This window comes from Neomonachus schauinslandi, chromosome 7 (genome assembly GCF_002201575.2).
Source record: "Neomonachus schauinslandi chromosome 7, ASM220157v2, whole genome shotgun sequence".
Taxonomy (NCBI): domain Eukaryota; kingdom Metazoa; phylum Chordata; class Mammalia; order Carnivora; family Phocidae; genus Neomonachus; species Neomonachus schauinslandi.
The window spans coordinates 118,921,197-118,938,390 of NC_058409.1; positions in this window are offsets into that span (position 1 = coordinate 118,921,197).

Here is a 17,194-nt window from a genome sequence, read left to right on the forward strand (position 1 = left end):
CCTTTGATGTGGAGATCACTGTCGGAAAGTTCCTATCATGTTCATCATCCTCTGTCCACTGTCTCCTCTTCGGTTATTATCTTGGCTAATTCTGCCAGATCCTCGATCCCCACAGGTTTGCACTGATCCTAGCAGTTTTCAACATCACTATCATAGATTGCATGAATGCTGCATTTTGGGGGCAATATTTCAGATTTTCTGAAGCTATGGTTTGATTCACATGGTTCGGCCAAATATTCTGACACTTTGCTGCTAGGGCATTAATAGGAGAGACGTAAGTGTTAAGTGGGAAGGGTTTTTTGAGTTGAGAGTAATTTTATAACTAAACATTCCACTAGTGAATATTTTCTAGTTTTAATGATTTCTTTCTTTCTTTATCCAAAGAACTTGAATAATAGAGACCAACCCCTACCCTCCCCTCATAAATTAATGGGCTTCCAGAGACAAATCTTCCATATCTTTTGTTAAAACCATTAGTGATTTGTGTGGAAGAAATTTTGCCACAGAGAAGATGACCCATAATTCCTGACAGATTTTGTTGTTGTTGTTGTTGAACTCCAATTGCATGATTTCCAAATGTTATGGACTCTTCTAAAGTACTCATTGTGCAGGGCGCCTGGCTGGCTCAGTCAGTGGAGTGTGTGACTCTTGATCTCAGGGCTGTGAGGTCAAGCCCAGTGTTGGGTGTGGAGATTACTGAAAAATGAAATCTTAAAAAAAAAAAAAGTACTCAATGTACAATTCCACATTCAAGGGCTTCATTTACATTCCCCCAAAAGCAGATTCTCAGACAGGAAATCAATTGCAAGTAGGCTTTCTGGGGGGCTGGGGGGGTTTGGTTTGGGTTTTGGTTGGGTTTTGTTTGTTTTTGTTTTGTTTTCTGTTTTGAGAAGTGCTCCTACAAAGCACTGTTGAGGGGTGGGAAAGTGAGACAAGAAAGGAGAGGTAGTCAGTAAATGGTACTTTACCTTGCAAGGTACCACTGTGGCAATTAAAACTCAGTCCCAATGTGGAAATCTGGGGGACACTGCAGAGTACTTCTCAGAATTATTCCAACTAAGCGGATATATCAACCAACACCCTATCATTGATTGAGGGTGGCTCTAGACTCAACTCTCCAACACTTCCAGTTTGCCTTGGCAGTAGGCTGAGCAGCACTGGTAGCTAGGAGGGGAAAGCGCCTTCAAGTAGACTATTGCAGGTATCAACAGTATTTGCAGATATTTGCCTTTGTCACGTAGCAATGAGTGTTGAGGGGATATAAGTAGATACCAACAGCATTGCTGTGGTAGCTTGTCATTTGTACATGAATGCATTCATTAATTTGTTTATTCTAAATCAACAAATGTTTATTTTTTCTTTTTTTTCTTAAAGATTTATTTATTTGACAGAGAGAGACACAGAGAGAGGGGGAACACAAGCAGGGGGAGTGGGAGAGGGAGAAGCAGGCTTCCCGCGGAGCCGAGTACCCGATGCGGGGCTCGATCCCAGGACCCTGGGATCATGACCTGAGCCGAAGGCAGACGCTTAACCGACTGAGCCACCTGGGCGCCCCTCAACAAATGTTTACTGAGGACGCATAATATAACAGGCTAAAGATTTTGACAGATAGAAGCCTTGAGCAATATCTCTTATTATTTTTATTCCTTACATGCTATAAAGATCATATGAGCCCATGTATAGAGTATCCCTAGTCTAGAGGATGTCACATGCATATAGTGTATCTACAATAATTTAGAACTTGAATTGTTCAGTTCACAGAGACTGTATCCCAGAGATCAATTAAAAAGTTTACAAAACCTTCCTTTCCCCAAGTGTTTTGCACTCTCCCATCTCCATATCTTTGCTCTCACATGAACAGTGTTTCTTCAACAGGAGGAATTTCAATGGAGGAGTCATTAGAACAAAGGCTTTAAGTGCAGGTGGGAGCCTTACTGTGGGAAATGTGACTACTGGTGTAAGTTGTATGGACTTTATTCAAAGGACAATGGGAACTCACTCAATGGAAGTTTTGAAGAAAGAATCAAAGAGATGTTTTCAAATGATCAAAACAGTGGTAGTACACAGACCACATAGGTAAGGAGCGGAAGCAGGACACATGACTTGGAATTTATCTGAGTAGTCAGACAAAGGGTAATCAAGGCCTCATTCACGAAGAGATAGACAAAAGACCAGGAAATTCACAAGGCTTGGTGATTAAACATGGTTCCACGTCTGATTGAGAAAATTGGAAAAATTTAACAAATTAATAAAGGAGAGAAACAGGAAGTTGAAGAGGAAGAGGTGATTTTGGAGAGGGGACATTTTATTTTGGAGAAAACAACCAACACATAACCAGAAATGTCTATCTTTTTGGAAAGGAATATAAGAAATACCTTGGATAGGGATATAGGTAGAGCCGATGGCAGGAGGATCATAGAGAAGTGAAGTCATGGGACAGTGATCACAATGAAGTATAAAACCATAAGACATGCCACTTCCCAGGGAGCAGAAGAACGGGGAAGAGCCAAAAAGGAAAGAGGTTACAGAAGGGGAAGTAAAACGAAAACAACGCACTGTCAAACCAGTTCAGGAGAATCACAGAGATGTCAGTCAACAATGACAAGTGGAGATCAAAGAGAAGGAGTATTGAGGGAAAACCACACTACATTGCAATTGAAACATAATTAAAACACTGTGGATAAACTGAGGGCAGAGTTTCCCCACATATTTTCCACTCTGGTGCTACAAGATACCTCAAGAAAAATAATTAATTTTATGTTTAAATAAGTATAAGAAGGGCGCCTGGGTGGCTCAGTCATTAAGCATCTGCCTTCGGCTCAGGTCATGGTCCCAGGGTCCTGGGATCGAGCCCCACATCAGGCTCCCTCCTCGAGGGGAAGCCTGCTTCTCCCTCTCCCACTCCCTCTGCTTGTGTTCCTGCTCTCACTGTGTCTCTCTCTGTCAAATAAATAAATAAAATCTTAAAAAAAAATAAGTATAAGAAGCTGCATATATTATAGAGAAGCGTTTCTCAACCTTTGAATTATTGGCCTTTAGGACGTGATCATTCTTTGTTGGTAGAGGGGGGTTGGGGGAGCTTGTCCTGTGCACTGGAGGACACTCAGCAGTATCCTTGGTATCTACCCACTTGATGCCAGTAACACTCTTCCTTAGTCATGGCAGTCAAAATTGTCTCCAAATATTGCCAAATGCCCCCAGGAGGCAAAATCAGCCCTCCTCCATTGAGAACCACTGTTATGGTGTCTACCTCTAGCAAATGCTCAGCCTTAGATTCACAAAGCACACTGCACAGTGCTTTGTAAAGTAAATGTTCTAAAAGTTGTACACCAAGTAAAATTTCTTAAAACTTTTTTCAAACCAGAATTTTCCAAATTCATGTGACCCCAGAACTTGTATTTCTGACAAGCTTCAAAACTGGTATAGCAGACATGCTTTAGCAAATGGTATCGGAGCCAATACTGAATCCAGGGAAGAGGAAAGCAGATTTCTGCCAGACTGGGGAAGGGTCCACAAGGGCTCAGTCCTCTCCCTATCTCCTGCTATGACACACTCCCTATTCCCCATTAGTCTTCACTTCCCTTGGTAGCACCTCAAAAACTTTAACATCCCCAGACCCTAATGAAACAGACCACTGATGATATCGAGAAGCTGTTATGGTCCACCTTGGGGAGATATTTGAAAACATTTTAACAAGCCTATTTCATTTGCTAGCCATTCATCTTATCCTAAATTGTTCCACTGACTGTAGGCGCATAAAAGGAATAAACTTGCTGAGGAAAAATAAAGCCTCCTTTCCTATCTTCTGTTAAGTCTGATAAGGTCAGAATTGAAACTGCCAGGAATTGGAGCAAAAAGCAACACTACCCCCTCGTGGCAGGCATGCTGCAGTGCCTTGAGTAATCGAATAGCATTAGGCTCTGGAGTTAAACCACTCAGGAGCGAGAACCGTTGAATCTTCTTAGTCTCCCAGTCAAGTGCTTGTTAAGCTAGTAAGTACTCCAGGTGGTATCTCTTTTTCCATTAAAGTGTCATGGTGTGAATAGTTTGAGAATGAAATATGGCAGGCAATACCTTATCTAAAGGAATTTTTCAGCAAAACAATGACTGTTAAATGGCTTTATCATATACCTAATAAGAAGCTGCCCATCTCTGCTGGGAGCACTGCATTCAATACTGTGATTTGCGCATTATTTGATTAATTTATTTACTTACTTATTTATTTTAAAGGAGATAGAAGTTTATTGAATACACCACAAGGGAGCGGCGGGCAGGACAGCAAAGGAGAGACTATCTGCCTGCATTAAAGTGAGGTCACCAAAAAAAAAAAAAAAAAGTGGGGTCACGAGATTAGTACTCTCTGTTGGTATCCAGTCCCTAAGAATGATGTTTAAGGTTTAAATAGATTAAGAAATACTTCCAGGGCATTACACTTCCTTGTAGACAGTTGTTGTCATTTACAACACAGGACTAGCCTTTGCCTCGGTGGCCCCAATGGCTGCAGATGGCAAGGATCCAAATACAATCAGGAAGCAATACGACACTTTGTCGTTAATGTGTTTCAAGGTTTTCAATAGTGGTAGGCACCCGCTAAATTTAGGAGAAGGCCTGGCTTGGTTTGGGTTTCTAACATCTGCGTTTTTCAGTTTTCTGCAATGCACACTGTGGCGGTAGCCTGCAAGGCCGAGATATAGTTCATTTGGTTTAAATTTGAATTAAGTCAAAGAGCTCTGAGAAGGAAGACACAAAATGCAAAGATTTTCGTGGTTCCACACCTGCCTTGTGTAAAGACCTGCAGAGGAAGGGTGAATAGCAAAGGTCAAGGTCATTTATCTGATCTGCACAGTACCTTGGGGTGTCTATGCAGAAAGCTGGTTTGTTGATGTTGTTGTTGTTGTTTATCCAGATCAAGATATCAGCATATTGGGACGCCTGGGTGGCTCAGTCGGTTTAGCATCTGCCTTCGGCTCAGGTCATGATCCCAGGGTCCTGGGATCGAGTCCCGCATCGGGCTCCTTGCTCAGCGGGAACCTGCTTCTCCCTCTGCCCGATCTCCCCCTGCTTGTGCTCTCTCTCTGACAAATGAATAAATTAAAAAATCTTTAAAAAAAAAAAAAGTTCAGCATATTATAGCTCTAAAATGAAAAGTAATCACTTTTGGAAAATGTCAAATCTATGTCATGATTTTAAGTTTTATCTCCTTAAGCTGTCTCTAGAGATATATTTAGATATCAGATTAATCATTACATGTTCCACAGGCCAAGAAAAAATAAAGAATGAGTAGTAGAAAGAAATAAAATCCTGACTTATACAACTCTTCAAATGTTTGTGAAAAAGTTTTAGAAAACAGTGAAGAACAGTCACAAATACATAACTAGAGACTTCTTAAAAGTAAGAATTCTCCTGAAAGCAATAAGGCACTGATCTGTGTACAAATACGTGTTCTAAAGGCAGAGAGTCTGGATTCAAACCTTGGGCAAGCTGCTCAGCCTCTTTGATCCTCTTGCTTCCTTCCTTGCCATCTGAAAAGTAGAAATAATATTATCTAATTCATAGGGTTGTTCTATTAAATATATCCAGGTAAAGCAATTATCACCATGCCTAGACTATAGTAAGCCTCATCCCATAAATGTGAACTAGAATGCAAAAGATTAGGGGCGCCTGGCTGGCTCAGTCAGTAAAGCATGTGACTCTTGATATCAGGGCTGTGAGTTCAAGCCCCACGTAGGGCATAGCGCCTACTTTAAAAAAAGAAAAGAAAGAAACAACGCAAACAAGCATCAATAGTGGATTGGTTAAGTAAATAATGGTATACACATTAAATAGAACATTACGCACATCTAAAAAACTGAAGAGGTTCTCTACGTACTGATATGGAAAGATCTATAAAATACACTGTTAAGGAGAAAAAGGAAAAATACAGAGCAGTAGTTACTTTGGGGTTAAAAGGAGTATATATTCATATTGGTTTATACTTGCATGAAGAAATGCTGGAAGAATACACAAGAAACTAATAAAAATCGTTATCTTGTTATCTCGTGGGGCATACATACGAGAAGGGCACTAGGTGGAAAGAGGGAAATAGGATAGAAAAAGAGATGGGACTAAGACCTTTTACCTTACCCTAGCTTATATTTCTAATACATTAATGAATGCATTACCTATTCAAAAAAAAGAAATTGAAAATTACTTAATTTTATTCTGTCATTGCTTTATCTCATAGTACTGTAAAATAGCATCCTAAAGATTCTCCGTCTTTCCTTGGCTTGTTTGCTTATTCATTTGTGTGAAGGAGTTGGGGTAGATTGTGAGGATGCACATTGCAATAATAGAAACAAGCATCTTAATGAAATGCCTCATGATTACCAGGGCCGAAAGATTGGTCTGGAGGCCAGGTGGATCTGGTGATTCATAGATCTTCACTTGAGTGCACCGTTGATATATTTCCTAAATTTTTATGTGATCATGTTTACAAATGTATGCTACTTCATTTCATAGTGAGCATATGAATAACAGGCACTGGTCATATGTATTTCAGTACACGTGAAGATGTAGTAAGACACCCATATGCATCAAGAAATTCATTTCACATTCTTCTTGCTCCTTCTTCAGCTTCAGCTAGTGTGAGCCTGCTTCTCGGGAGAACGTCGTTTGCCAGGAAGGACATCGGACAAACCCTGTCTCAAATTTAAGTTTTACCACTTGCTGTCTGGGTTCTCCTCTTAACTCTCAATTTTCTTCCTTGTTTTTTTTAAGATTTTATTTTTAAGTAATCTCTACACCCAATGTGGGGCTCGGACTCATGACCCTAAGATCAAGAGCCACATGCTCTTCCAATTGAGCCAGCCAGGTGCCCCTTAACCCTCAATTTTTTTTTCTTTCTTTTTTTTTTAAAGATTTTATTTATTTATTCAAGAGGGAGAGAGAATGAGCGCGCGCAAGAGACAGAGCACAAGCTGGGGGAGAGACAGAGGAAGAGGAAGAAGCAGACACCCGCTGAGCAGGGAGCCTGATGCGGGGCTCGATCCCAGGACCCTGGGATCATGACCTGAGCCGAAGGCAGACATTTAACCGACTGAGCCACCCAGGTGCCCCAACCTGCAGTTTTCTTAAAAGAAAAATAAAAGGATGACGAAATCTTTGTAGGGCTGATGAAATTCAAAATATGTAAAATGCACACTGAAGCATCTTGAGTACATATAGATCTCCACACCTTCCACACTCATGAATAAGTGAGTTTTTAAAATATATCCATAAACAAATGTGAACCAAAGAAAAATTTTAGCAAACCAGTTTATCCAGAGATATTCCTCCAATGATACACAATTTGAGTGACTTCCTGAGAACAATCAACTTGCAATTACTCAGAAGGAAACTGATTAATAATTAATTACCAGGGAAATTACCAACTATGTGACATTAGATTCTTACGGGTCTGTGAAGATAGTCACCAGGACCAAGAGCTATTTTACTGATTGAAATTTACATGATCTAAAATGAGAATGTAAAATAAATAATTAATTAAATTTAATGAGAATGTACAGGCTTATCAAAGTATCAAGATCCTTTTCTTTAGATTAAAATTGTATCAACTAGCATTGTGAGTGATGGTTCATACCAATGACAAGGCCCAGCTGACAGCTGCATTATTATAACTTTGATTAAGCAAAAAGTGAAATCAACTTATGTTAATAAAAGTTTTTATTGTCCAAAAAAAGTCTTCAGGGGCGCCTGGGTGGCTCAGCCAGTTAAGCATCTGCCTTTGGCTCAGGTCGTGATCCCAGGGTCCTGGGATCGAGCCCCGCATCGGGCTCCCTGCTCCGCGGGGAGTCTGCTTCTCCCTCTCCCTCTGCCTGCTGCTCCTCCTGCTTGGCTCACATGCTCACGCTCTCTCTCTGACAAATAAATAAAATCTTAAAAAAAAAAAAAAGTTTTCCAAAACCTGTGGCCAGGTGAAGTAAAGACAGCACCTCTTTGGGAAAAAGAACATCCAGCACTTAATGTGGAGTCAATAAAGGTTAGTGCTTCTCTCATCAAGACTAAAATGGGGAAACCTCAAAATCGTCCAAAGGATGTCCACAGGAAGTAACCTCTCTCTTCCCAGGGGAAACTGAGCAACGCTCTTGAAGTGCATAAAACAGACCCATGAAAATAGAAATCCTTGTTGATGTTTTATCTGAAGTGTGTCTGAAATTGCCACTTATTTCCCTTTCCCTGCAGAATGGACCCTATGTATTTAGCCAGGGTAGGTAGAGGAAGATGTATTCTAATGGGATGGGCAGATACATAAATAAATCAATGAAATACAAGGTGATAAGGCACCTCTGAATCATTCCTGAATTTCTCCTCCCTCTCACTGCCTCCCACACCCAATCAGTCATCAGTTCTGTAGAATATATCTCTGACTTATATACCCCTTCATTCATCCATACTGTCAGTGGATAGCCCCACCCTCCATATCATTTCCTCCCTTATTGACTGTCCGGTATATTTATTTATTGGGATATAATTCACACAACATAAAACTCACCCTTCTAAAGTGCATAACTTAGTGGTTTAAAAAATACTCATGTGGATGAGAAGCCATCACCACTATCTAATTCCGGAATATTTCCATCATTCCCAAAAGAAATCCCATATCCATTAGCAGTCACTCCCCATTGCCCACAACCTCTAGCTCCTGGAAACCACTAATCTACTTTCTGGCTCTATTGATGTGCCTCTTCTGGACATTTCATACAAATAAAATCACTAATATGTGCCTTTTTGTGTCTGACTTCTTAGCATAATGTTTTCAAGGTTTACCCATTTTGTAGCCCATGTATCAGTACTTCATTCCTTTTATGGCTAAATAGTATTCTATGGATGTACCAGAATATACAATAGTCTGTGGATATGTATCAATAATATTTTGTATATATACCACTTCATTTTTTTTTTTCTTGAGAATATACAGACGTACCTCAGAGATATTGTGGGTTCGGTTCCAGGCCACTGCAATAGAGTAAATATCACAATAAAGTGAATCAAATAAAGTTTTTGGTTTCCCAGTGCATATAAAAGTTAATTTGCACTATACTGTAGCCTATTAAATGTGCAACAGCATAAAGTCTAAAAACACAATGTGCGCACCTTAATTTCAAAATACTTTATTACTGGGTGTTATGCACAAACAATGAATCATGGAACACTACATCTGAAACTAATGATGTAATGTATGGGGATTAACATAACAATAAAAAATTTTTTAAAAATACTTTATTACTAAAAATGCTAACCATCATCCGAGCTTTCAGCAATCTGTAATCACCGAGCTCAGAACACCATAACAAATATAATAATAATGGAAAAGTGTGACGGCAGCTATGGGTTTTTCATAAATGTTTTTTATAATGTGGTTTTTCATAAATGTTGAGAAAGTTCTCTTCTACTCCCATTTTGTTAAGTGTTTATATCATGAGAGGGCATTGGATTTTGTCAAAAGCTTTTTCTGCATCTTAAGATGATTGTATGGGTTATGTCCTTTATTCTTTTAATAAAGTGTATTACAATGATGAATGTTCGTATGTTGAACCAATCTTGCATTCCTGGAATAAATCTCCATTTAGCCATGGTATGTAACCCTTTTTATGTGCTGCCAGATTTAGTTTGCTAGTTTTTCCTTGAGAAATTTTGTGGCTATAACAATAAGAGATATTAGTCTGTAGTTTTCCTGTGATGTCTATCTCTAGTTTCTATATCAGGGTAATACTAGCCTCATAGTGTAAGTTGGAACATATTCTGCCCTCTACTATTTTGGGGAAGAATTTTTGAAGGACTGGAAGGACTCCATCTCTGTCCCCCTACCCTCCTATTAGTAAGCATTTGGGTAAGTAACCATTTGTATTAGTTTTAGTATATCTTTCTGGGGTTTCTTTTATGCAAATATAGGAAAATACAAATTTATGCTTTTATTTCCCCTCTTTATTACATATAATTTATATATTTAAACTGTGTGTGTGTGTGTATGTGTGAAGAGAGAGAGAGGGAGAAAGAGAGAGAGATTGAATGCATGAGAAGAGAGGAAAAGGATAAAGTAGTTATCCACAAGCGCCTCAGTGTAAGAATTCTTGCATTCTTTTGATTGAAGCTCCCCTAGTCAATTCTCCCCATCTCATCCCATCATCGATCCCTAGCGTGTGTGTGTGTACGTGTATGTGTGTGTACTTATTTATTTATCAAAATCACAAACCTGGTTAAATCCAGTCCACTTCTCTTCCTGTACGCTCTGACTGTTCTTACTTTAAATTCATGACCATGAGCCTCAGGTGGTTCTTTAAGTGGTAATCACACTACTCTGCCTAGTCCATTCAGTTGTTCAGTATGACTATTTCACACTTCCCTTTTTAAACTTCTCCTATGAACTTAACTCCTGTCTCTGGTAATAACCTTGTTCTCCATTTCACTGAGAGCTTCCACTACTCCCAGGGAACAAATGTACTCTGTGTCCCCTCTGGTTACAATGTATTTGTTCTTTATACTCCTAACTCAGTAGCTGATACTCTACCTCACGTAGAATCAGAAGCTCTGAAGAGAAGGAAGGTAACTTTGGACTCACACCGAGTCTTTTTTTTTTTTAAAGATTTTATTTATTTATTTGCGAGAGAGAGAATGAGAGACAGAGAGCGTGAGAGGGAGGAGGGTCAGAGGGAGAAGCAGACCCCCCGCTGAGCAGGGAGCCCGATGCGGAACTCGATCCCGGGACTCCAGGATCATGACCTGAGCCAAAGGCAGTCGCTTAACCGACTGAGCCACCCAGGCGCCCCACACCGAGTCTTTTTGATCTCCAGATTCCCCGCAATGCCTGTCAGAGAAAATTGGTTTACAGTACTCAGTCTAGCCAGGAAAAGTGCCTCTGCCCCAACTTTCACCCCTGGAACTAAACTGGTGTCTTCTGAGGCACTGGGGTAAACATGAAAATGAGTAATTTTAAGTGACAGAAACAGAGCTCTCTCTCAGCCCCTGAGGGCTTGGAAGAATCGATCCTGGGCTTAATCATTCTTTGTCTTGCATGTCTGTCCCCTATGACATTCCTCTCTCATGCATCTTGTCAAGTTTGACATTCAATCTTTCTTCACTGGCTTCTAGTTAATATTGATAATCAGGATGCTAGGGATAGGTAGTGGGTGCAACGGGGAAAGTTGGTGAGTGTAACCTAGACTAAAAAGAATCCAAGACTTCTTACATGGGAACACTTGCAGATAAGTACTTCATACTTAATTTTTCCCTCATACCATACCTCTGATATCTACTGCCTCACACTCATTCTTAACCAACACCTTTCTTATTTCATTAATGAAACGGAATGCATTATAAGAGGACTTCCACACGCTCCCATTGTATATGCCCACCAGCATCTGTGCTCCAATACTCTGCCTTCCCCTCTGCTACCACAGGTGAACTCTCTGTGCTCCTAACTGAGGCCAATTCTTCCCCTTGTTGCCCAGATCCCATCCTGTCTACTCACAGTAAGAACCTAAGGAGCCAGCCTTCCTTATCCTTAAAAACTCTGCTTGGAAACAACCCTGCACTCAGTGAGACTGCATCCCCATTCCCTTTACAAGTAAGCATTGCGTGATGGAATGATTATGTGACCCTCGTTCCAGCAGAGATATTTAAATGTTTCCCCAAACAAGTGCATTTCTGAGACCCAGTGACACTCTTCATTTGGGCCCATAGTGAGTGCTCAGGGTATTTTGCAGAATAACATTCACAGATACAATCCCAGATCCCAGGGCTGCAACTCCAGCCAGAGTTTCTAACGCTCTCAAGAAAAGCTTTGCCTAGTGTTTCATCAATAATTGATGAATGATCCTGATAAAGTATAAAAAGTATATTGATTAGGCCTATTTCATGAAGGAAAGCATATTATGCTTTCTAATCCAATATGTTGCTCACACCTTATGCTGGGGGAACTGGTTTTCACTCTCATAGCCACTAAGTATTCTGCTGAGTGATGTGCCCTTTTGGCTAAAAAATAAATAAATAAATAAAATAAAATTGACCCACTGTTCACCCTAAGTCCCTTCAGCAAGAATATAAAAAATATGATGCTGCCAATTACTGAAATTGGTTTCTAAAGCATTTTATATTCCATCTGAGAACAGCCTTCAAAACATGCAGAAAGAATGCCAGGGATGAATTACGCTCCCAGGTAATGAAAGGAGCTATTGAGCCTGTTGTTTCTAGGATAGATTCAGTACAGTAAAGCAGTGTTTCTCCTGAGTTAGCAGCAACCCTAGCACGTTGCAAAGACTTTTCCAGGTGCCCCAGCCTCTGTCTTCTGCCCTCTCTTTTTTCACTTCTCTTTCAACGAAAAAATCCCCCATGCCGATTTTCACGCACTTATTCGGGGTATACTTTCCAGATACCTTTTATCCAAATATTTATCCGTCATGAAGCCTAAAATTTAGCTTTAACAATTTATTCTTTGCTTCAAATAATCCTTCTCCGGGCTGGGCCACTAAAGAGTCCTACTTGAAAGGGAAAAGAAAAAAGAAAGGCAAGGAAAAACCTAAGAAAGAAATCAAGCAACACCTTAGTGTTTCCGTCTCGGCGGTGGCAGGGCCGAGCCAGCCGATACCAACACTCCCGGCTCTCAAAGCTCCCACTCTGGCCTCACCTCCCCCTCCAGCCCATTCTGCTGCTGTGACTCGGCAAGTCAGCTGCTTCTTGACGACAGCATCACCACTGCCATCTCCACGACTGCAGTGGCCCAGCGAGTGGGTGAAGCTGCTATGGCGGATGCCACGTGTGAGCCAACAGGTTGCTGCTGACTCCTTGGACGAAGGCACAGTGGATTATATATTCCATCTTCCCAAAGGGCAAGAGGTGTTCTCCTTCTGGAAGGCCACCCTGACAAGTGTCAACAGACATTTCTTGCTCCAGCCCTGCTCTTTGCCTTTCAGGGTAACTACAAGCAGGTGTTCTTAGGAAGAAGAGGCAAGCACACACAGCACCAGAGGGAGTTTGCTGGTAATACGACCTCTCGTGGAGCAGCTACAGCTTTCACTCTCTTTCATCTACCCAGCAGATTTTCCCAGTCCGGCAGCTGATGTTAGAAAATCTGCCAAGCAAGCCGAATTGAAAAGCCAAGGCGGTTTCCTATGCCTGCAACACTGTGAGCCAGTGGCTGGCTTTGCAGCGTGAACACAAAGGAGCTGACATCACGTACCCTGGGCGCCTCGAATGCTGGAGGATTGCCAAACCCGCAGGTGGAAGAGCCTTTCTCCAGGTGCATGATCCAGCATTCTCAAGGGCTGGATGGAGCCCCTTCCAGTGTTCTGAGACTCAACTTGAAAATGGGGCTGGGGGAGTCTTTCCATACAACACCAAGCAATTCTAGGACACAAGTAAGGTGTCCAAGGATTCAACTCAATTCTGACACTGTCTACCAGGAGATCGCGCCAGATTCCACAGGTTGAGGGCTCGGTCCTACCAGACTGCCCCCACCCCCACACCACTCTAGCTTCCAGTTGCAAACCCTGGCTGTTACCTGCATTCTGACCAACTGACTAAAATTGGAGGTTCTAAGGAGCCCCCCTCCAACCGGGGATGCCAACCTCAAGTCCAGGTTTTTCCCTATATTTATGACTGACTGGTTATAACTGAAAGGTTCGTATGACCGCCTACTCAGGTTCAGTTAATTTGCTAGAGAGGCTCACAGAACTCAAAGAAACATCTTACTTACCAGATCACCAATTTATCATAAAAGCGTATGTAACTCAGGAAGAGCCAGATAGAAGAGATTTCTAGGACAGGGCATGAGGAAAGGATGCAGAGTTTCTATGCCCTCTTCCAGCACCTCCACCTGTTCACCAACCAGGAAACTCTCCAAACCCGGTGTTTTGGGGTTTTGTTTTTTGTTTGTTTGTTTGTTTTAAGATTTTATTTATTTGCTTGACAGAAAGAGACACAGCGAGAGAGGGAACACAAGCAGGGGGAGTGGGAGAGGGAGAAGCAGGCTTTCCACGGAGCAGGGAGCCTGATGCGGGGATCGATCCCAGGACCCTGGGATCACGACCCAAGTTGAAGGCAGACGCTTAATGACTGAGCCACCCAGGAGTCCCTTTTTTGGGTTTTTATAAAGACTTCATTACATAGTCATGATTGATTACATTACTGGCCATTGATTCAACCTCTAGTCCCACTCTCCTCCCTAGAGGTCAGGGAGTGGGACTGAAAGTTCCAACCCTCTAATCACATGGTTGGTTCGCCTGGCAATCAGCCCTGACACTTAGGTGCCGTCTAAAAGTCACTGCATTGACATAACAAGACATACTTTTATGGCTTTCATCACAGGAAAATTCTAAGAGTTTTAGGATCTCCGTGCCAGAAAGGGGAAGAAGACCAAATATAAATTTCTTATTATGAATCACAATATCACAGAGCCCTTGTTCTTGTTCTGTATAATAAATCAAAGAAAGTCATCTAGTTGCAATCTCACTAGAAATAGGAACCAAGGGATTCGTGTAGAATACTCACCATATTTACCATATGAACCACTCTCCTTTGAGAAAATTCTCTTGTCTTTTACCCAAGTCAACTCATTTTTGTATGATGGAAGGGAAAAGTTTAGGAAAAGGAACCGAGTGCGATCACACCAACCACCGGCCCTGATGCTCCCACATTTTGGTTATTTCAGTTTGGGCAGGGAAAGAACGACTGTTATTTGGGGTCCAGAGATCAGGCAACTCAACCAATCAGATTTAGAAACCATCTAATTGAAATACTATTTTATAAGACCCCAGATTATGTCTAAGTATTTATTTGGACAAATGACGTTTCCACTTGTACTTAAGTCCTACATACCATTTTGCACAGCAGAGTATTTTCAGTTATGTTCTATGTTGGATATTTTGCTGTAAAAGAATAGACACACAGAACACGTTTTAGAGGGACACCTGGGTGGCTCAGTTGGTTAAGCATCTGCCTTCGGCTCGGGACATGATCCCAGGGTCCTGGGATCGAGTCCCGCATCGGGCTCCCTGCTCAGCAGGAAGCCTGCTTCTCCCTCTGCCTGCCACTCCCCCTACTTGTGCTCGCTCTCTCCCTCTCTCTCTACCTCACTGACAAATAAATAAAATCTTAAAAGAAAAAAAAAAAGAACACGTTTTAGAAAAGACCTATTGAAAGTGAAAACCTGAGTTATGGGGAAAAAAAAAAAACTGCCTTCTTTACCATTTTGCCAATGATTGGCCCTGAATGAAATAATTCTTTCTGCTTGTCTCTCTTGCCTTGTCCAAATGAGAAAATATATATGAAAGTCTCCAAACAGGTACCTGGCATATTGCCAGAAATAAATCTTAGTTTTCTTTATTTGGGGGGCGGGGGGAGGAAGGAGGAGCACAGGGAAAGAGAAAATCTTAAGCAGGCTCCATTGCTCAACACAGAGCCTGACACGGGGCTCGATCTCACAAACCTGAGATCATTAATCTGAGCTGAAATCAAGAGTCAGGCGCTTAACCAGCTGAGCCACCCAAGCACCTTCCCCCTTTTCTGTTCCATTAAACTTCATCTTCCCAGCCTACCTAGTATGCTATGGAACATATTAAAACCCATAAATAAGTTACAAAATAGCAACCTTTGGAACACTAACTAGAAATTATAAAAGTAGCAAACTATACACAGAAGACTTGAAATAATTAATGTTATTCCACCTAATGTCATTCAGTAACTGGATCCAAGAGTGTTTTGGTCCCCTGATGTTCATTCTTCCCTTTTTATGTAGTAATGGAACTCTGATGTTGAACTGGGCACATGATGATGTGAAGACTACATTTTATAATCTCCCTTGCAGTTAGGCGAGGACATGATGCTAAGCTCTGGCCAAGGAGATGCCAGCAAAAGTGGTGTGTGCAGCTTCCTGGAAGAGACCCCAGTCTCACACCCAAATCACAATAAAACATCAAGCCAGCCCCTCTCCCTGTTCTCATACCATTCTCGGGCCAGCTGGGAAGCCTACCCAGGAGATATCTTATCCCCAGAAACTTCTTTATGTATTTTTATACCCTTTTGATGTGTGCATGGCATCATCAGTCTTGAGGCCCAAACCAAACCTTGGGTGGAGGTGTATTCATCAAGGTATACAAATATTTAATGAAGTTTTCTAGGGATCTACTTTTTTTCTGGTATCTATATGTTGGACAAGGAAGTTTCATAACCACTAAGACTTGAGAAGCATTACTCTAAAGCATACAAATTATACAGAATGGCAGGGCGCCTGGGTGGCTCAGATGGTTAAGCGTCTGCCTTCGGCTCAGGTCATGATCCCAGGGTCCTGGGATCGAGTTCTGCATCGGGCTCCTTGCTCAGCAGGGAGTCTGCTTCTCCCTCTCCCTCTGCCTCTCCCCCTGCTTGTTCTCTCTCTGTCTCTCTCGCAAATGAATAAATAAAATCTTAAAAAAAAAATTATACAGAATGGCAGACCAATAGTAGGCCAACGATGCCACAGTCAAAAAAAAAGAAAAGAAAAGAAGAACAAGAAAAACTTCCAGTTTCCCAATCTATTTACTAAATACTTGCTGAGCATTTGAGTCTGAGCTGTGACCTAGGCGTCAGGGTGTAGCAGTAAACAGAACAGACCAAACACCTGCCCTCAGGGATCTTATGCTGCATACTAGTATGAAAACATTACAATGTAATTGAGAATTTTCAGTGGAAGAGTTGTGGGGAAAGGATGCTTGTCAGTGTCATTCAGAAAAATACCTAGGCTTGTTTCCTTTTAGCATAATAATAACAACAACAAGAATTATGGTCAGTATTTTCTGAGTACTTACGATGAGCCTAGCAGCGGGCCTAGCACGTCTTACATGTTATGAAACATTTCGGTACAGACATTTGCACTGATTTTTTCCCTTTGACCCTTTTGGGTATAACAGAAAGAACACTGCATAGGAATTCAGAGTATTTAGACTCAATTCCTGATTTGACCCTTTGCTGGCTGTGTGATCTTTGCAAGTCACTCAGCTTTCCTTACTCTCAATTTTATTAAATAAGAAGGAATATTATCTTTACACTGTCTTTCCAGAGTCCTGGAGGAGTCAACTGACATCTCCAATGCTAAGCACTTAGAACAGCACTCAGCACATAGAAAAAACTCAATAAATATCAGTCATGATTACTTTAATATTTTATTATTAAATAATGAGTAAGT